This window comes from Calliphora vicina, chromosome 2 (assembly GCF_958450345.1).
Source record: "Calliphora vicina chromosome 2, idCalVici1.1, whole genome shotgun sequence".
Classification (NCBI taxonomy): Eukaryota; Metazoa; Arthropoda; class Insecta; order Diptera; family Calliphoridae; genus Calliphora; species Calliphora vicina.
In genome coordinates, this window is record NC_088781.1 from 52,649,563 (window position 1) to 52,672,892 (window position 23,330).

Below are 23,330 nucleotides of genomic sequence, written 5' to 3' on the forward strand. Positions count from 1 at the left end.
TGTAAGCTAATTTTTTCGTACCTCACAGGTAGATATCAGTTTGTTGAAGTTAATGGCCACTCTTCGAATTTACTTCCCCTTAGTTCTGATGTGCCCCAGGGCTCAGTATTGGGACCACTTCTGTTTATCTTATATATAAATGATTTACCAATCTGTATTGATTCAAATAGTTGCAAGTCTTTTTTATATGCAGATGACGTTATGCTTTTATTCAGTGGCAGTAAAAATGATTTAAATAAACTCTCTTCTGACATTAATTATACTCTTAATCGTTTTTAACTTTGGTCATCTGAGAACTCCTTGTCCATTAATTCATCAAAAACCAAGGCTCTAGCATTCGGAAGTAATGTTGAAGATATAAATATTTCTATTGCTGGCTCTTCTGTATTGTTTGTTGAACAGCTAAGATTTTTGGGGATTTATATTGATAATCATTTAACATTTGCAAATCATATTGATAATGTATCTTGTAAGATTACATATACTTTGCGGAAGCTTTATTCTGCTAGTAATTATTTACCTTTTCAAATTAGATGGCGTTTGGCACATTCTCTTTTAATGTCAATTATATTGTATGTACTTGAGATTGTGTCAGGAACTTTTTCATATATAATAACAAGATTAAATAGGATTGTAAATATGATTGTTAGATATATACAGTGAGCGTCAAAAGTGAGTAAACACCAGTGAATTCTTTGATTTTTTTAAGATCATAAAAATCATTATATTCCGACTTAAATCTTCTTTTTTCAGAACCGATTCTATTATTCAACTCAATCTCCATCAAATCGAAACTTTTAAATTTTAATCGATGGATAGATTTTAGGATTTTTATTATCTTAAAAAAAATCAAATAATTTTTGGTGTTTACTCACTTTTGACGCTCACTGTATTTAATCTTGGGAGGCGGGAACATATTTCTGATTATGTCAAACGTTTTCTTGGTTGCTCTTTTCTAAATTTCATTCGTTATCGTAACTTATTATTTTTTTACAAAGTCATTAAATGTGGGTTACCTGCATTACTTTGTTCTAAATTCTCTTTTATACATTCTATTAGGAACCCACAGATTTTGATACCAAGGATTCATTTGGTAATATTTGAACAATAATTTTTAGTTAGGATTGCTAGGTATTGGAATTATTTGCCTTTAGAGCTTAGGCTCTTCTCCCATTCTAATAATGCTTTTCGGCTCAAATTGATGGAATTATTTTCCTAACTAATAACCTTTTTGTCCATACCAAAATACCAAAATTTTATTTATTAGCTTATATATTATTTTTATGTATTTAATTCATATTTAAAAAATATATATATAGAATATTTAAATCTTTTTTACAATTACTAATAATCATCTTGTTAAATTGTGTGTTTAAAGTTGAACTAAACTCATGTTTTATTCATACCTAATCACTACTGGGATCAGTTTCATTCTTTCTTTTCGTTTATTACCTTTTGGTTTGGGAATCAATACTCAATGAAGTTCATTTAATTTGTATTAATAAATACTCAATATATTTAAATTTTTGTACTTATTTATATATTTTTATTTAGGATTACTGCTTTGTAATATATATATTTATTGGCCAAGAATGGCTTTTTATATTACTGTGAATAAAAATAAATAAAAATATAAATAAAAAATAAATTAACTTGTCTTGGAGTAGTCCGAAATGTTGAGACTTTACAATACCTATCTTACGAAATTTCTTTATAATTGTTGGAGTTAAACTTTAATGGAAATTCTAGTATATTTGGGATTATCTTAGAAATATCCATACATAATCTAGTATTTGAAAACTGAAATTATGGAACATAGTTTTCAAAATAAGTTTCCATTGTATTCCCACTCACTGTATGTAAATACTTTGATGTAAGAGCTACGAAATCACTAAGTTTTTGATGAAAGTCTATAAGGGAAATTGAGGTGGTTTGAATATTAATTTGAGGTTTTTAATTAATCGTCTGTGTAAAATTTCAAACTTGCAAATGATAAATAATCATGATATTAATGTACCCTTGCGAAATTGGGAACTTTTCCACAAACACAGCAAAAACATACAGTGCTGTACATATTTATAGCAACCTCTTTAAATTGTGTGCCTGTTTAACAGTCGTAACAAAAGTAGTTTTTAGGCAATTTTATTTGATAACCAAACATAATGAAGATTTCTTTACACAATAATTATTGGCACACCCTATTCTAGATGTTGATAATAATATAAATTTTATAAACTATAGAAAACGTACAGCCGTATTTTAAATTAAAATACCGTGTGCTAATGAAAGAATAGCTAACTTTTCCACACGAACAATTTTTCCACTCGTTAGTTACAACAGCGTTTTTATATTTTGAATATGGGTGTTAATATTTTGTAGACAATCCCTTTTGCTTTATAACCCCCTTCTGGATGAGACACAAGTTGTTCACTTAGCGAACAATTTCTTGTCCGCACTCAAATTTGTATCATGTGGAATTTGATCTCGGTATTAATATTTGTAAAATATATAAAATAGTTGGAAAAAATAATACCGTCACCCGCAAGCAGCACTAAGTTTTCCAGATTTCATTAAACAATTATCATGAAATTGGGGAAACAATAGTTGGATTTTCCATTAAAATCCAATGCCTTTAAAACGGTATGGCGAATTTGGTATGTTAAGAAGGCTAAGATGACAGTGTCAAGATAAGAGAAAAGAAAAGATAAGAGGGGAACATGAAAATACACTGTGGTGGACCTTCATCGTGTATTGGAGGAATATTGATTATAGGGTGCAATTGTATTATTAATATTGAGGCTTAAAGCACTGCGAGCGATATGATATTTTGGACAGCCAATAACAAAAACATCACCAGGGATCATTAATTCCGAGCCATTTCGCTCTGTCCAGAGGTCTCATCGTGCAGTTCGCAAAATCTGTACTATTTGTTTCAACATTGCCGAAAGTAAATTGGTTGTATCTAAGACCACAATGTCCGGTAAATAATCCAGTATGTATTATCAAATAGCTCTTTCCGATTCAACCCTATACCGTACTCTTTGTATAGAATATCCCCACGGGATACTAAAGAAAGGTTCAGGTTAAATGAAAGTGCGCCGGGCGTCTCCATTGGTCAAGCAATCGGCTAGTTCGTTTACTGTGTGGTCCTGATCACCAGGTACCCTGCACAATGTCGGATTATTGTGCGCACCATGATGACTCCAGACCTTACCTCATAGGAAGATAAGGTCATATGTGCCGCCTTGCTATCTGACATAACAAATATCCTAATGCCCCTTAATATCATTCGCAAACACACTGCAGAGCATATTAGGATGGCGTAAATTTCTGCCTGAAATATTGATGGAATATCATTGGAATACCTCTTTGAAAACACCTTTGTGTTCTGATTGACCTGTTTGGAACCATCGGTAAACCACACTTGATCAACATTATCGTGCCATTTGGTCTGACCACTGATCGATTTCAGGTATAAAGACTATAAAGTTCCAGCGTATGTAGTCCGATACTACAATACTACGGTCATTTTTAAAGATTCCTAGAATCCACATGTACCCATCAGATCACCCGGCTTAGTCACGGATATACCCGGAAGTCTAGATGCACTTCTACAAAACTTCATTACCAAAGTGTGTAAGGGCGGGATGTACAGGATAACACACAACGCAGGTTGGGCAGGTTCTCATGGACCCAGTAATAGAAACACAGATGAGGCAATAGAGCTTACTAAATAGTGATTTCACAGTCAATTTTTATTGGTCTTATCACAGTAACAAAAGACCAGTAAATCATCCTTTTGACCTCCATGTTCTACCAAATTGATGCAGCCAGGCATAGATAGTGTTGGACAATTGACTATTCCAAGTAAGTGTCCACTCAAGTGTAATTTCAAGGTATTTTACCTCATTCGAAAACAATAGACAAACCATTTAATGTCGGCTTTTCAAGCCTCAGAGCTCTAAGTCCAGTACAATAATATTATTGAGTTGATAGAGTCTTTCCTCGCACCACTTAATAATGGTAATATCAAGAGCGATCTGCATCCTTTCCGATATCGTTACGTCTACCCACCCAGCAAAAAATATTAAAAGGTCGTCGTAACTATATGTACGAAAGCTTAAGTCGTTAAGTTCATCAATCACCAGAGCCCACAGTATAAGAGATAATACGATACCTTGCGGATAGCCACTGTTTGCCCTTATGGCCCTAGATGCACCACTCAAGTCCAACTTAATAACTAGAGATGACAGTTCCTTATAATATACGAAACAGGGTGAAAACTTGAATTCATAAGGTAAATTGGATGTCAAAAGAAATGGCTGCTTCATTGCAGTTCTTGCAATTCTGACTAGGTGTCTCGAACTAGTGATTTTGCATATCATTTTGTTCAACACTAGTTACACAATTAGCTATGTGACTATTTTAAAATGTGAGTGTCCTAGGCGGTGGTCAAATGAAAAACCAAAAATTACAAGGACTAATTTCCGAATTACAAAAGCACACTTAGTGGCAATTGACTCTCCAATATACTATTTCTAATGGGTTAAATAACTACTTTAAGTGCAGAGCAAAAAGATGAAAGTGGCTATACCATTGACACTAAAATAACGATTGACTCCACGCTAGAATACAAGGAATATATAATGTATTCAATTGACTTCTCTCTGCATTACAAAGAGCAATGACCCAAACATAATTGGAGTCACAAATTTTTGAAATGCATAATTGCTGGATATGAAAACAAAAAAAGTGTTAATAAAATAAATTTTTTCGGTTAAAGAAAAAAAATTAATTCAAATACAATTTTATTTGTTGTTTAAATAAATACCTATTATCACAAAATTATATTACATACCAAAATAGTTGCTATTTAGTTGCACTAATTTTTTTACAATTTACAGTTGTGTAAACGTGATTATCCTTAATGTTATTTCAACTCCTTCGTAACCCAATCCAAAGTAAAATCGAAGATATTCGGAATTAAAAGAAAATGTGTTAAGCGATTTAATACGAAGTTAGTACGAACTAAATAAAACGAAGTTCTAACGCTACCAGATATTACTAGGTATTAACAAATATATGTAATTTGAGCGCAGAAATCCGAAATTGTAGCTGAACAGTTTAATGAGTAATAAAATAATGAAAACCGAGAACAAAATCTCTTCTGTTTAATTATTTATTATCTATTCATTGTGATAAGCGGTCGAATAATTGAACTTTTTTTTTAATTTAATCAACAAAACAAAAGTCATGCAAATACTTACTATATAAAACAACGAAAATATATCACAAACACATAAACATTTACAATCACTCACTGTTTAATAACAAAATACAATTTCGAAAAACAATCAACGAACGAGCTACTCGAAAATTTGTTTCCAATTTGATAATTATTAAATAAAAAACATTTTTTTTATGAACAAATTGCAAATATAAAACCAGAAAACATTAATTTCGGAAAAAAGTATTTGCGATTTTCTTGGATGTTGTTTTCCAACAAACTCTCTAAATCCAACTGGATTTCACTGCGTCACCACAACAACGTTTGCTAACTAAACATGGGAGATGATGTACACAATACGTATAAAATACAAAAACAAAACAACAACAAAAAGAAACGCTTCAAACAGAAAATAATTGGAAAAATATACTAATAAGAAGAAAAAAACAACACAATTTATACATACACATATGTACAACAAAATAACAACAAAATAAAATCGGCAAAAACAAAATAAAAATAACAACACAAGCACAGTTGTTTTACTCGGCTAAACACTCGACACTGCAAAAGCAACAACAACACTATAACATTATACTCGTTCGCATTAAAAGCATTTGCTCGGCAACGGCAACGGACTTTAGTTGTGTTTTTTGTTTCTCATACTGTTGTTGTGTTTAGAGTGTTCGTGATCACTCTAAACTGGAATCACACAAAACAACAACAACTACAACAACAATATGGCAGGCAGTCAATTGTACTTGTACGAGTAGAGTTGATAATAAAAACGCAAAAACAAACAGCAACAAAAAAAACATTGTGCAGGAAGACGGCAAATAAAACGAGTTAGAGCACTGATGTTGTTTATGGCAGAGTGGGCAGGAGAGGTACCCCTAAACAGCCACGGCAACTACAACAACAGCCACATACGATGACAAAGACCACGGCCACGACAAGAAGAGGCTCACGACTTTTTAATCTACAATTGCACAGAAACAGCAAAAAGCAGAGCTTCTCTAGCTAAGAAACACATTTAAAATTTATATATCGCCGTTTATTTCAGTTTTAGACGAGAGTCTGAAAATATTGAAATCACCCAAGCAAGACTCAAATCAACAAAAATAAAATTAAAGAATAATCGAAAAAAGCTACGACTCAGAGACGAGCCAAAGGCAACAGTAATGGCAACATCATCAGCAAGCACCATCGTCATCAACAATGGCTATAAGAAAAACGGCAATAAAAACAACAACAACATTATTGGAACGAGTACCCAGCGTACGAGGTCAAACTGAGAAGTAAGCACCAAAATTCAGAAGTCACTGTGTACACAACAAGGGAACAAATCAAACATAGATAGGAAATAACTAACTTAAAAAAATCAGTTTATCACAACAATGCAGGAAAAATTAAAAATACTATTCTCGAATTCATGACAATTGTCATTTATTCATGAATTGATACTAAATCATTTATCTTCGGTGGCATTTAAATTACCTATACTGGAATTAGCTTGCATTTGACACTTAATTACTGGAGATATTCCAGTGAGAACAGAGTCAGTGCTGTCTGTTTTCGTATTCAAATATGACGAGCCACAAAACGTTTTGAAAGACCTGTTATATGTAAGCACCCCTTGCACAATTAAAGTGGTGGTTGGGAAAGAAATGATACTGAAAAAGGGAATCTGTTTGTTAATCATTTGAAACAAATAGTTACTTGTTTCAAATGATTAACAAACAGATTCCCTTTTTCAACGAACACATCAAATGAAACAATTTAGTTACCAACGTTTTGAGATTCGAGAGATCGAAAAGTCTATTGTTGAATTAAAATACTAGAAAGCGCCTGGTATTGACAAAATCAGTAACAAGATGCTTATGGAGCTACCACGGATAGCAATAAAAATAATTTTTTTTAGTGCGCCTTGAATATTATCCTCTACAATGGAAGGTTCCACTGGTTACCATGATGCATAAGCCGGGAAAAGATCACACAAAAGTATACCCATCCGCCTATTGTCTAATATATCAAAGCTATTAATTGAAAACAATTGTATTCCGAATAATCAATTTGGATTTAGAAGAAAACACAGAACTATCGAACAAACCCATTCATTAATGTTGTAAGAAAAGCTCTCTTCATCGACATTTCTCAAGAGCTGAAGTCAACCAAGGCAGTATCCTGGGACCCTTTTTATATTTGATATATTTGTCTCATATGCCAACTAACAATCGCAGTAATACATCATTTGTTGATGATATTGCTATTCTAAGCATTCATGAAACCCCTTAAGAATCGTCTCGTTACTTACAAAATCACACATTTGAATTAGAAAAATGGTTAAAACAAGGGTAAATAAAAGTCAACGAGCAAAAATAACATTTACATTGCATAGAGAATCATACCCCTCTATTCATAGCAACAACCAAATAATAATTTAACAATCGGAAGCTAAATACCTCGGATTACATCATCGCCTTATAATGAAGAGTCAGTTGACTCAAATGAAATTGAAATCAATTCAAATTAATTGGCAGAAACTCCAAGCTTAGTTTAGACTGTAAACTTCTGCTTTATAACTCGATGCTAAAACCGATATGGTGTTCTGAGATCCATCTATGGGGCACGGCCTCAGCTTCAAATGTAAAAAAAATCTAAAGACGCCAAACAAATTTTTAAGAATGATCACAAAAACGCGAATATACACAAAGATCTAAACGTGCCCTTTGTAAAAACTGAGTTCAAGAAACATGTAGAAACATATTTAAAAAGCTTGAAATCTACCCAAATTCACATTCGATTAAGAAGGATAGACACAACACACCTAATCCAAAGACAAGAAGGAATAATGTGAATTTAATCAGAGAAGAATGGATAAACAATTTTTCGTCCGGCATTTGCTGGACTAATTAAATTATAGTTATTAGATTTAAGATTTGAAATGAAAAATACAGAAACACCTCTTTCTCAGACATCGAGAAACGATAGAATTTTTGGTTTCACACTTCATGTGAGAAATTTTACGATGCGAGAAATACATAAACGAGAAATTTCGTTTCGGATGTCGGATGTATGATACTTTCTAAAATATCGCTAATATGGTTTGTTCGGGGTGCGGTGATGCGGTGATGCGATTGACACCTTTGGTGGCTTTGTTTTGCAAACGCTTCTTCAATAGAAACTTTTTAATGAAATCACTTGTGCTATTGCGAGATCGATTTGGTATGCTGGCAGTACAGATAAGGCTATTATTGTCAGATATTACAGGATTCTGGGTTATAGGATCACATGATCACGTTGCCTCACCAATTCCGCCAAAGTTCGATCTTGGTCATTATGAGTGAGCGTATATTTACGTCCCCTTCCTCTCATTTTTGGAAGAGTTGTCAAGAATAAACCTTACATAAAACTACTCATTCATCAGATAATCTTGTTGGTTCGTTATGGAAACATTAAACATCGTAAGTGTATGACCGCCGCTTAATACGATTTATCAAAGGCGACCGTTCTGCGTCGTAGCATTCTAAGAAAAATATAATTTCTAACAAAGAAACAGGCTAAAACAAAAATTGTAGAATATAATACGGATAAACGATAGAAAAATACTAGATCTATACAGTATGTCCGACGTACGAACACGACCACTTAAGCTAAACTTATGATATAGGAAAGCTATTAGTTATATAATAGCATTCATGGATCTGCGGGTATATGTGGAAATAATGGATAAATAGAAGCAGCCATATGCATAGTGGAATATGCCTCTGAAATGGATTCCATCCAAAACCCAAGTAAAATGTCATAGCAGTGATTTCAAATCAATGGGGTTGTTGGATCCTGCTCAGTTCGCTTTACTATGGGGAGTCGTTAAGAAAAATGTTGCAGTAGCCATTATTTTACAACATGTGTTGTCTTCATAAATTGTCATCTATTTCTTTGATATCTTGCATTATTCCTCCTAACCAAATTGCTTCTGTGGTAGCTAAGCAAAGAGCAACTGACGACAATGCAGTATCTGAATATGATGTCGATATGGTTAATTCGTCGGTCTTACTGACCACTAGCTGTAATGCTTTATCATTGGGGACTTTTCTGAATTTCATTCGGACATCCCAAATTAGTATACTGGGACCCTGTGACAATTTTAAAATTTCCAAGAAAATATTTTAAAGGACCACAATCTGACATTTCGAATTTATGTGCTAGGTTAGCTTTCCATTTGTTTATGCCAAGGCGAATTTACTATACAGGTGACGTTGATATTACAACAAGTACAAGATTGCAATAACAAAATTGAGTTTTATTGTAGCTTGAGGGGAAATGTATCAAAAAAACAAAACAAAAATTTGTGGAAAAAAAAACAAAAATAATAATAAGTTTAATAAAAAAAAAAATAAAAAAACGTTAATTTTACATCAACGCTAAATTTATTTGCGAGGACATCGATCAGCAATTGGATAGTCCAGAGCAAACATCCAAAGATATAAAGCAAATGAAAAAACTGATAAAATACAGGAGCCTCCTGAAAGCTCCTTTAATGATGGCACAGTTTGCGGTGAAAATGGTAGCGCTAATTCTCCAAATGTATTCACGTGGCAAATGGTTGTGATTGATAGAATGCACTCCGGAGCTAGACGCTTTGTTGTACTTTTAACGTTTTGTAAAAAATGTTTGACAAGCGAACAAAAAAAAAGTAGATCAGCTGTGCTGTTAACGCCACCTGTACAGTAAATTCACCTTGGTTTATGCTTTAACTCGTAATTTTTATTTTTGTTGATTTTGATATACAGGCAATAGTCATGCTTTGATCTTGATAAGCATAGGGATTTGATAAAATTTGATTGGATTTGTCATTCCAGTATTTTCGGGCTTGCTTTAGACCATAAAATAATTTCTTTAAGAATATCCTTCCGGTAGAGCCTTGTAAATAGTTTCCTTTAAATCACCGTAAAAATGTGGTTTTAACATCCAGTTGATGACATTTATAGCCATGATGGAGACCAAAAGCCATTACTATTTTTTTTTAAAGAAAAGTAATACTCAGGCAATTAATATGCCTATATATTAGTTGTGTTACTTTCTTTGGAATAGATTGGGATAGATTGTAGAAGGAAAGGTGGTGAAAAGAGGAGAAAAGCTTTTATTGACCACTCTGAAATTGCGCGTTATGTTTATTATTAGTGCAGGTTGCAGCGCCTCTGGTGGTCAACCAACAAATATGACTGATGGCCAACTGGGAATTCTGAAAATCTACAAACATTGTTAAACCTTATGTGTGTGACAGGGTACCCGGGTAACTTTTTGAAATTTAATTGCAATTTTCTCTGTATGCAGAATTCCTAGGCGCCTGAAACTTTCTGAGAACTCATAACTTTTGTTTATATTTATTTTTTAATAATGGACACTTTTGTGTCTCGACTTGGGTAAATAATTTTACACCCTTAACAGGGTAGCACAATACAAATTATATGGAAAATATTACTCATACGCTCACAACACAATATTAAGTAGTCTTTCTACTGGCTGAATTTATTTCAGTACTGTGTATATAAATGGGAATCCCCATTTATTGAATTGACGTTAGGCTAAACATTGTTATAACATTTAATAATATGCACAATTTGTATATACAGTAGTTTTGACTTACCTGCCTTTCACTTAAGAGCATTTTGCATATAAGTGCACAAAACTTGTGTTTTGTATATTTATTTACCAAACTCCATATAAATTCGTTAATTTAAGTGCATTGTTCATACCTGCACATTTAAGATAAGTGCATAATACTTTTGGAAGCTATAACTGGTTTTCATGAAAAAAATTTACTTTAGCTGCGTAATACAAAATTAAATCAAAACAAATAAGCAAAATACGATTTTGAATGAAAAATATGTTGTACACTTCTTAATAATTTTAAAAGTAGCTAAAATATCAATTTGACGTTATTTTTAGACGGAAAAATCACAAAGCTTCGTGTAAATTATTTGCCGTTAGCTGCTTTTTTGGGTAGTAAACTGTAAATGCACTTACCAGCATCAATGAGCAGGTAAGTGCATTAAGGTTAACTGCATTTTTAACTTACCTGCACAAATTATCGTTCAAAGTTGGTTGTGCAGGTAAGTCAAAATTACTATATTGCATAATGACATGAAGTCATTTGTTCTGTGTGTTGTACCCGGGTACCTTGTCACTCTGATAAAGGTGTTTTTTTCCATTGAAAAATGCTATTGGTTCAAAAAAAAAAAAACTTGTTTAAAAACTGCGATGACCTTTTCTAACTGCCGCCGCACTTAGAAACCCACAGTATTTTTAGACGTGCTCTGGTGTTGTTACATTGCCGTGTTTCAAGCCATAACCACTCACTTCAGGCCAAAAAAAAAATCGAACAAAATCTGCCAGTTAGTCATACAACACACACACCCAGCCATATTTCCAAAAACACGCATACATACACACACACGCACGCAAAAATACTCGTAAGAGCCCCATACAATCAATCCACTACTTGGATTTAAGCCATGGAAGAAGAAATTTGTTTTCAGCTGCTGTTGTTGTTATTTTTTTTTGTTGTAAATGTACATTTTTTTATGTGAACGAGCATGCACGACTACGACGACGACACATTGCGTGTTTTGAGTTTTCTTTAGGCAATAATAAGAAACGCGAAAATTTTCAACAAAACAGAAAAATATTTTATAAAATTTATGGATTTAACAGTTGTGGAAATTTTATTAGCACGTGCATGTGGTTTTAAAATAACGAATCAATTTATTTTTCATAAAATTAATTTTATAGGTGGCGTTTCTCCTTATAATTATGGTTATCTCCAGTATGAAATGCAAAATGACGTAACATCACTTTTCATAAGTTTTCGGGAGATGCTAAAAAATGGAGAAAATGGAAACTGTTTGAGATATTGAATACAAATTTTCAAATCTGGGGTCGAATTAGCGCATTCGTTATCGAATGAGCTATCATATAGAAAAATGTCGAAATCATTTTATAATAAAATGTACAACATTTCTTGCTTGATATCGATTGCGGTGATTCGGCCCCCAGATTAACATGAAACTAGAAATATATTTTAGATAAAAAAAACTGTTTTTTACAGTCCCGCACAAAACTAATGGCACAGCAAGCTTTCTTGAATATATACCCCCATCACAGTGATAGGAAAATGTTAACAAGTAAAAGAAATGTTTTTGTATTTAGCTTACCTAAGAAATTAACTAATACATGTGGTTTTACATCAAAATTATTTTTTTTAATTCATTTATAATGTATTTAACAAAAATATGTCACGATTTTCTCGCACAAAAGTATTGTCACATTCACAATTCACAAAGATAATAGTATGTACCCCTTAAAAATTCTTTAATTATACAAAAATTGGTGATATTTAAAAAAGTAAATAAACCAAACAATTTTAAATGAACACAAATATTGATTTCAATATTTAAATTTAAAATTAAAAAATTAAATTTTATAAAAAAAACACAAAAACCTATTTCATAGCACAGATAATTATAGGTACTCTAAAAAAAGATTAATGTACAAAAATAATTTCAGGTATATATTATTTTATTCGTATTTTATTGGACCTCCTTTGGCCTCAATTACTACCCTCAATCGATTACTCATTGAAAATACCTGCACAGAAAAAAGTTTCAACATAAATATTATGATTCGAATTCATTGATTTCAATTCATAACATTTATAAATAATTTCTTAAATAGTATGATTTTTTTAATATTTTATGTTTTGAAATAAAATCTAGAAGGCTTGAAAAATATAATTTCAATTTCATTTTTATTTTTATCAGGGCACACTTAGAAAGGTGACTGCATCACTACAACAATACAAAAACAACAGGTACTTTGTTTTTGTTAAAAAGTAGGTGAACTGTCAAAGTTGCCTGTTGTTGTTTTTGCTTTTGGGTTTGTTGTATTTTTCGCCACAACAACCACAAGTGAATTGACAATTCAAACTGTATAAAAAAAATAGTCAGCTGTTTCATCGCAGTCACCTTTCTAAGTGTGCCCTGATTTTTATGTTGTTCAAAAATGTTTGAAATTTTTCATGGAAAATTTTTAGTTTTTTTTATGATTTTCAGCTACCAAATGATAAAAAAGGCGAGAATGATTAAATTGATTTAAGAGGATGAAATGCTTTTATATTTATGAATGTTTTATTATGTTTAATGATAATTTTTAAGTTTCAGATATTCTCCTTTTTATCTTAAAATATTGGCCAATATATGGCTATCATGCAAATATTCTTGCACTAATTCATTATATAATACAATTATAATGCAATTTATTAAAAAAATTAAGTAAAAAAAGCAAAAATTTCCGTCATGTAAAATTTTATAATATTTATGAACATGTTCTTATTTTGAATGAAATAAGTTTGGGAAAAAAAGTCAAGTTCGATTAATAATATTTATTACAAAATTCATTCCAATTATGATTTTTTTTTCTGTGTGTTTTTTTGTTGTCTCAGACGTTATTTGATTCCACTCATACTCCAAGCCATCTCTAAGTTCTTGTTTGTTCCTGTAAGTTTTTTTTCGAATGCGCCGTTCCAATTCATCCCATAAATGCTCTTTGGGATTCAGGTCTGGTGATAGGGGAGGCGAATGGAGTTCTTTCGAGACGTTATAGAGCAGCCATTCTTTGACAACAAGCGAAGTGTGTTTGGGGTCGTTGTCCTGTTGTAAATACCAGGCTCCACTAAGACCCAAAACACATGCGGAATATTTCAAACTGCTTTTCAAAATGTCTAAATGAAAAAATCGGTCCATATTTGTTTCAACAAATCGCAGTTGAATAAACTGCCCAGAAATCTTTTGATTTGTCTGCACATTTAAGTGCGAAGTCGAGTCGCTTTTTTCTGTTTATTTCGCTTTTTTTCTGTTTATTAGACTTGGCATGTCCTACAATTTTAGCAATTGAACTTAAGGAATTACCACCTTTCCTCAATTTTAAAATATGTTTACGCATTTCGATACAAATGTTCTTTGTTTTCTTACGCAATTTAACAAAAAAAAGTAAAATTTTTTCTTAAAATTAAAGTTGTCTTCAAGAATAAGCTACAAACTATGTTTTTAACACTTACCGTGTATTATTTTTTCTTTCAATCTACTAATTTTTAAAAAGTACCGATCTCTACTTGGTATCGTACGTATAATTATCTGTGCTACCAGATTAAGTTTTAACTGTAAAAGTACAATAATCGGACTTTTTGTAGTTAGTTTTTGACTGTGTGTCCTCCATGTCTTACAAAAGCAAGCAAAAATATCGATCAGAAACCCAGTGTTCTTAAAACTACTATTATCTGTGTGACTGTAAATCTAAAATTGTTTATCTAATAAGCCAGATTTAGTATTTCGTTTAAATCAAGAAAAGCAGCTCGATCTGTGATCACTCATATTTCTGAACAAAAATCGAATTTTTATATAAAAACTCAAAATATCTAAATTCGCTAATAACTTGGCCAATAAGCGTTTAATCAAGAAAACGAGCTCGATCTGTGATCACACATATTTCTGGCCAAAAATCAAATTTTTATATAAAAACTCACAATATCTAAAATCGTTAGTAACTTGGCCAATATCTAAATTCGCTAATAACTTGGCCAATAAGTGTTTAATCAAGAAAAGGAGCTCGATCTGTGATCACTCATATTTCTGAACAAAAATCGATTTTTTAATGTAAAAACTCAAAATATATAAATTTGCTAACAACTTGGCCAATAAACATTTAATCAAGAAAAGGAGGCCGATCTGTGATCACTCATATCTGTTGTTGCAAGACTTAGGTTTTGGACAACAGACTTAGGTTCTTTGTCTCTCAGTAACGCTTCTATGTATATTTTATGACATACGACCTTTCTATGACATTGTACATACATATGTACATATTTTAAAATCATATGTAAATCAATCATAACCCCAAACCTATATGAATAAAAATTATCATTCAACAATACGTTTTTTTTTCTTTTTAACTATTTTTACCCATTTCAAACCGCTTCTCACAAATTCACAAATCGAACACAAGCATAATTAATTTGACAGGACAACGTCTGTCGGGTCAGCTAGTTTTAAATAAAGCTTTTATAGTCCTTATTTTGCAAATGCAATTTTGTGTATGCAATTTTTCAGAAACAGAAGCAAAGTCCTTTTAGAACATCTGCGAGATGGAAGATCAGAATAATTATCGCATCTTTTAAAAGGCCTACAAAGTTCATTTTCACACATTTCAGCTTACCGCTTACGAACTAAGAACATTATTTGCCGCAAGACTATCAGCGTAGATAGCAATGATCGTAATTTCCAGATCAAGATCCCTGATTCGCTTCACAACTATATCAAACAGAGTTTAGAGCTCAGTTATATTTCAATGGTATTCTAGTGCCATGATCATTGGAGAGATGCTTCAGTACTACTGGCTCTATCCTATTTAGACGTAATGTATGTTGAGCATGATCTTCCCACATTTCCACTTTTCAAAGTAATTTCAAGACGGGCTATTCTCCGAACCTTGTACAAAATGTAGAGGTTTTTTCTGGTCTCACCGCCTTTATGGTCGAAATTTATGTACGTTTTACATTCGAGACTCAACATTACGTTTCTACGAGATCTTAGAGTCTAGTATATGGCTAGGTGTAGTCTAAATTCGGAATTTCTTCGATTGATTGACATTTCATTCATCGTTATCCGACTCGACTCAAAAAATATGTATGACTTTTTCTGTATCCTCAAAGACTTTCCTTTCAGATTGTGCCTTGCAAAATTAGCTAATCACATTTTTCAATGTTTCCAGTAACAACTTGTCATCTACTTGTTTGATTTGTCAGTAATTCTTTGCGAAACTGTGGTTTATCTTTTACAGTTTGGGAATAAAAATCACTGAAACCTTCCTCATTACTACACCCGATATAATTTCGAGTCGCATCGGTACTTATAATATTCCAACAAGTTTATATTTGTTTTTTGAGATTTTATTAATGGCATCCAAAGAGAATTAAAACAACTAAAATCGATATACGCGTCAAATCTGGAGCGCACTTATGACGTAGTTGTATGTATTGAACAATATACACTGGATCATACTTGGATATAGAAGAATCCTTCAATAATTTTGAAATTGGGGCGATAAAGGATGTATTTGAGGGGCTTGGAGACCAAGAACTCCCGGTAGATTTGATAGTAAGGATACTTAGTAGCAGACTTATAAATTCTAATATTGGATATATAGGTATATGAAGATGTTGGTTCAGTGGGACTCTGAACAAGAGGTTTTGTCTCTACTGCTGTTGTTGTTGTTGTAGCAGCATGAACAGTTTTACATTAATCAATCTGGATGTTCTGGTGGTTCTGCATGTTGTTCAAGTCCAAGAAATTGAGCTACTTCAACAGGATGAGTCCATAAATCCATTGGACTGAGTGAAGTAGGGTTGACTGAACAGTTAAATATGTGGAGGGTGTCATGAGGACCCTGACCACATGCTGGGCATAAGTTAAGGACGGCACGGTCTATGCGGGACCAAAAGGCATTAAGCCTGTGGGACTCTTGTTGCACGCGGCAGAATTTTCTCGGCGTCTGCTATCGATGTTGAGCGACCTCCAAGTACGACATTCATACGGTATCCTGCTACCGCGGAATTGATGGCGTCTCTGTGAATGTCGTTCAAAGCTGTCATATACGAGCGGCGATCAAATACATCCTGCACATACCTCTGTATGTTCTCCTCGTATTTCCGAAGGTCCTGTATGACATGCCTCGGGGGAGACTCCAACTGTGTGATGTTGAAGTTTGGATGACTCCTCCGATGACATCCCAGAAGGAACTGTTGCGTCAACATGACGTTGTGTTCCTTGACCGGTAGAACCTTGGTTTCCTCGTGAAGGTGGTGTTCGGAGGTTATTTTAAGGCAGCTTGTGACGGTCCTTAAGGCTGCGTTTTGACAGCTTTGAATATTTCTCCACTGGGTATCACTCAACGAAGGCGACCACACTGGAGCAGCATAGTTAACCACTGACCGACCAATCGTCTTGTAGATAGCAAGCAAGGTTTCTTTGTCCATACCCCAAGTACTGCCGGCTAGTGCTTTGATGACCTTGGTCCTATTTCGCAATTTATGCGTGATTGCAGTGGCGTGTGCTGAGGAGGTAAAAAGGCTATCAAAAGTGACACCCAAGATTTTCGGGTGGTTCACTGTCGGAATTTGTACGCCGTCGACCATGATGCCTAAGTTCAATTTTACCTCCTTCGTCCAGGTGGTGAAGAGTGTTGCCGATGACTTCGTTGGTGATAACTGCAGGTTACGTGCAGTGAAGAAATTGTGGATTTCATTGAGATAACCATTTACCATACCGCAAAGCTCATCAACGTTGTGACCTGTTGCCAATATAGTGCAGTCGCCCGCATACGAGATTACTCTATTGCTGTGGTTGCTAACGGTTAACGTGATCCTGAAAGTTTTCGAGGAACGTGATAGGACGATTGTTGCTTACGCCCATGATGTAGTGATCCTGATCTCGTGCAAATGTATACCCACAATCAGCGATATTATGCAAACGGCGCTTGTTGATCTCTCTTCATGGACCGAGACCAATTGTTTGTGGGTCAACCTCGTGTTATTCAACAGAAGATACAATGGTCTGGCTTCCGAAACGAATTATTTAGGAGTGCTCTTGGACAGCAAATTGCACTGGAGTAGGAATTCACAGGAGACTGGAAAAGGGTTCAACACATGCAGATATGAATTGGGTAGATCGATTGTAATGTATGGTAGGAGGCAACTAAAACCGAGTGTCATAGGAAGATATTGACCATTACCGGAGCCATAAGGAGCACACCACTGGCCATCATGGATATCGTTCTGCATTAACTTCCAATGGGGGAGTATTTAATGGAAACGAAAACAAGAGGTTTACTCAAGTTGTATGGGTTTACTGAATAATCAAAAATGGAAAAGAACTCCGATTCATGTGTCTACATAGTGGAGATGGATGGATTCTTGAAAGCTATAGATCTCGTGTTGAGAAATATCTGGGAGAAAAAGGTGACTTTATATGTTGATAGTCTGGCGGCGTTAAAGGCTCTGAAGGGTGACAGTTCCAAATCATTCTGGGTTGATGGAACACTTCCAGGTAATTCAATGTTGGGTGCCATGATATTGAGGGCAACGAGTTGAAGAGCTTGCAAGGTAGGGCTCGAAATTGTGAAGGTGAGAGTGAGGGACAATTCATTGACGGTTTTGAATATGTTGGGGACTGTAGGCCATACGACATCTTATGCTTCATCTGTTGATTATGCATAAGAAATAAGAAATCAACTTTCCGAAGCACCCAAATAACTCATAAATATGATTGATAAATCAAAATATCGGGCTCTGATTCGGTTGCTTTTTAAAATCGAGGAAATCGGCCCACAAGTATCTGATTTTATACCCTTCACCTTCGTGAGAAGGGTACCTTCTCCTTCTACAATGGGTCAAAATCGGGAAAAATATTTTTTAACCCGAATTTTTTTTTCATCAAAAAATTTTTTTTGTCATTTAAAAAAATTTTGGAAAAAACTTTTTTAAAAAAAAATTAAAAAACAATTTAAAAAAAAAAATTTTTTGAAAAACAATTTAAAAAAAAAATTAAATTTTGTTTACCTAAAAATATTTAAAAAAATTTATTTTATTTTAAAGTATAATTTGGTGAAGGGTATATAGATTTGGCGATAAAAAATATGCTACAAAAAAATCATAAATCACTATCGACTTTATTTTTGATGGTTATTGTAATCTTAATAATTTGTAGCAATATACAATAATTTCCTACCAATACACTCTGCTACAAAATGACACTTTTTTTCAGAACTTGAAAAGCCACCTAATGGAGGTTGTAGGCCTAGGTGAGGACATACTAAAATCGTTTTCAAAGATTTTGAAACACCCTCAAAATTGTGAGTTATTTTGAAAAAACTGTTTTAGGGTAGGTCGTAGTACTTTAGTACCTCTAACTCACACATTTTTAGACTGATTTCAAAATACATAATAATGGATAGGTAAGGAATCAAGCTTTCATAAAATGTATGCATAACATCTATATTACAAGAAATTGTGTAAGTTTTTGTAAATAGTTTCGCTTTCTTTTTTATTTTTTTTCGTAATTTTTCAAATTCAACAATAGTTATTTTAATTTTTGTCTATGAAACCCTATTTTTTGCACAGTATCTTAAAGACAATTTTATATAGACAAAAACGAGATATTACTTATTAAAATTGGTTTATATTTGCAAAAGTTATTAAACTTTTACGAAAAAAGTTCCACAAAATTTACCTTGTATAGTAATTTTTTTTTTTTATAGTTTTTTGTTTTTTTTTTATTCATATGGGCTGGGGGAGAAAATACTTAAAAGGTGTTAATGAAAAGTTGAATAACTTTTATAATTTTCATCCGATTTGAATAATTAAACCAATGGTTTTTTAAGAACTAAATTTCCTTAATGCATTGGTATAAATTTGTATAAGCTTCCATATCAAAATAAGCAATGAAAAGCGACTAAATTCAAAAAAGTATATAAATTTTGTTTTTCTTTTAGATATTCTTAACAAAAACAATACTTATAACTAACAAATGTATCAAAAAATGCACGTCATTTTAAAGCGTAATCAGTTTTATTTCCAACCCCGTTTAAAAATTTAAAGTCGGACAGAGACTGAATGAATTACAGATCGATAAGTTCACGGACATCACTGAAAACGGTTTCTTCAGAATAACTTCTGAATTTAAGGGTGTTTTTTGACACAAATTCTAATGTACTCAGCAAGCCCTATAACATACGCTAGGTCGTTTTCCAAGTTTTTTTCCATCGTAGCACCGTGATATCAACAATTTCGTTTATTTAGGTGAATATAATAGGTATCTATATTTTGGATATAATTTTTTTTAAGTTAATATTATATTAGAGTTTCGTGTTCGGTTTTAACCGAAACCGCGGTTTTTCAAGGCCTAAAACTGAAACCGATTTTTTTGGTTTTAACTTTTAATCTATTTTCAGTAGAAAAATTCTAAATTTAGAAATGAAAAACAAACATGTTAATCCAATGATTCATCAAATTTCTCTAAAAACAAATTGATGTAAAAATATTAATTCTTTTAAATACAAAATGTTATTTATAAACCTTTAGAAGAAATAAATAGTATTATTAAGTCTCCCTTTGTGAATTAATACTAATTCAGGATAACAAGTCTCTAGATTCATGTTTATTGGTTCATTGTAATGAGGATTCTAGCTTATTCGAAACAAATAGGTTTTGTTACCTCAATATCATTCTGTTATAGAACACTTAATATTTAATAAATTATCACAAAACCGAACCGAAACCGAACGGTTTTCAATAAATATGCATTAGAGTGACAGCCGATTTTTTTTTTTAGATTTCAAAGAGTGCCGGGTGGAATATTGTGACACTAGGCCTAAATGTTAAGTGCTGAAAATTTGAGCCAAATCGGGCAACGATTTCTGGACGCGCATCGAGGTCAAAGTTCAGATATATGCAAAATTTTACTATTAATATGGAATAAATAGGTGAAACTCGTTAACTTTCTGCATTGTTTTCTAGAAATGTGTAGATTTATTTATATTAATGAATATTACATTAAAATTTTTTTTTTGGAAATTAACCCTGTATCTCCTTTGGTTCAAAATGACCCAAAAACTGTATTATCGCCAAAATTAGAGAAAAATGCAAATTTTTCAGTTTTTGAAAAAATTTTGCTATTAAATAAATACTTTTGCAATTGAATGCAAAATAATCGAAATATGTACGTAATTATCGTTGTAATGAGATATAAATGACAAAATTTGATTAAAAAATATTGAAGTTATTACAAATTCGCCAGACCATTAACGTGTTTCAGGCCACTTGAACAAAAAATTTAGGAAAAAAATTAAGATATTTCGAGAAAAATTAAAATAAAAGCTAATTTTTACTTAAAATATTTCCATATTTACTTGTATATGAGTTTTTGTCTTCGTAGGATACCGTTAACCTATTCGCAGGTATGGCCAAAAAAAATAATTTTTTTTAACGGCTGTTTCAAAACTCCATTTTCAAATTTTTAAAAATTTTGTTAAACAAATTTCAGATTTTTTCGATCATCACATTGGGGTTTATTGAGATCAAAATAGGGAATAAAAATATGAAAAAATTATGTCAATACCTCTTACAGTTTTTCCGTACCAGCGATTTAAATTTTGCGTTTTTCAAGAAAAACAAATTTTTTGTCCATATTTAGGCGAATGAGTCCAATTTCCATACTGTTATAAATTTTAAGTAAAATCTATTCATAATATTATAGTCCTTGTAATTCTAAATATGTTCTGAAAGTTTTACTAAAATCGGAAAACGATAACCTTTGAATCGTGAAGGTCAAAGGTCAAATTTTTCAATATTTGGAATTTCTAATGTTAAAAACGATGTCAAATCTAAAAGACTAAATAAAATATGCGACATTCAAATAGAATCAATCAGTCTTAAAATGATTAAAAATAAAAAATCATCATAAGAATTCGTTGTTTTCTTAATATTTTGTTGCATATCAATTATCTCTAATAACAGCATCAAATCTTTTGGAGATTGAATTTAACAAACTTTCGTATGTAGATCGGGAAATTGCATACCATATTTCATAGGATTTAAGTCTGGTTATTAAGTCTGGTTGGTAAGACCTCACGTGTGCTTTGGGTCATTATCTTGCTGGAAGAGCGATTTTAAGGGCATATTCCATTCTGCATGTGGCTTTATAACATTCTCCAAAATATTTATATTCAAGTGCTTATCCATATTTTCTTTAATCCAATAAATTGAACAAACGCAATACCAAGAAAAGCATCCCCATATAATAATATTTCCCCAACCATGTTTAAACGTTTTTGGTTTTGCCATTTTTTGGACGTCTAACCCATATCTTATCATCACTACCAATTAAATGAATGGTCGTTTCGTCCGTCCACTACACATTTTGCCACTTTTTTATATTTTCTGGCCCACACCAATCCTTATGATTGCTCCGGTTTTAAATTAAATATTGGTAGTGATTCTATTGTAATGTCCGTCACTGTATATATAATGAAAAATAATTTTGACTTAAAAAACTAAATAAAAATAATGACTTGAAGAAATTATAGGACATTACAAGATTTAATTTGTTAAAAGATATATTAAAAATGAAAAATACAGACTTTGATAGCGATGACAATATAATGGACCCTATATATGCATTGGAAGATACACCAACTATACCCATGCTTTAAAAAGAAAGGGAAATGTCATTACTTATAAAAAGAAAAAAAAGTTGTATCACCATCATCGTAAGTATTTTTTGTTGATTTTTGGGACTTCGATAGGACATCTTAAAATATTAGGTTTTTTCCTAAAATATTAAACTATGAATAGAGTAAAACATTTCTTTGTTGAAAAAAATAGTGCAGGAATATTTTTGTTTAACTAAAAATTTTAGTGTAGAAAAAATTATTTCATTAGGCTGGAAAAAAAATTACTTAACTATTTTCAAAATATTATTAGTTAAAAAATTTTAACTACACTATCACTATTATTGAGTGAGGCTTATATTTTTTACTTATCACTAAACATTAAAAAACTAAGTGAATTATTTTACACTACCACTAACTATTAGTGATAGTTAAAAATTAGTGCACTACCCCCAACTCTGTTTGTAATAGAAGTAAATATGTTTCTATTGATGGTAGATTTTCTAGTATCTTGCCTATTAGGAGTGTAGTGCCTTCGGGTTCCGTATTCTTTTTCATATGTACATCAATAATTTTATTTGTTGTATGAACGTTGCTTCATATGTTTCTTTTGGTTATGCTGATGATTTACATATTGTTTTTGTTTAGAGGTGAGAGATAGAGTGTCCAAAAATCAGGTTTCCGGTTTAACCGAAAATGTGTGTTTTTGAAAAAACCGGTTTTGATTATTGTCTTTTTTTTTTTGATTTTATGTTCAAAAAAACGGTTAACCGGTTTATATTAAATTTTTATTTAATACTAGCTGTCCCAACAAACGTTGCTC

General features: G+C 32.3%; 1 protein-coding gene across 2 annotated transcripts in view; it reads right to left on the reverse strand.

Moving 5' to 3' along the window:
- LOC135951202 (zinc finger protein 37) overlaps nucleotides 1-23,330 on the reverse strand; it is a 38,562-nt gene that overhangs the window by 11,207 nt on the left and 4,025 nt on the right. Inside the window, exon 1 of one of the 2 annotated variants that reach the window (XM_065500802.1) lies at nucleotides 5,268-5,674. The exons of the other annotated variant lie outside the window; for it this stretch is intronic. The gene's annotated coding sequence lies outside the window, so the exon portion shown is untranslated. Of the gene's footprint in view, nucleotides 1-5,267; nucleotides 5,675-23,330 lie in introns of those variants that run through there. 2 annotated transcript variants of the gene reach the window in all.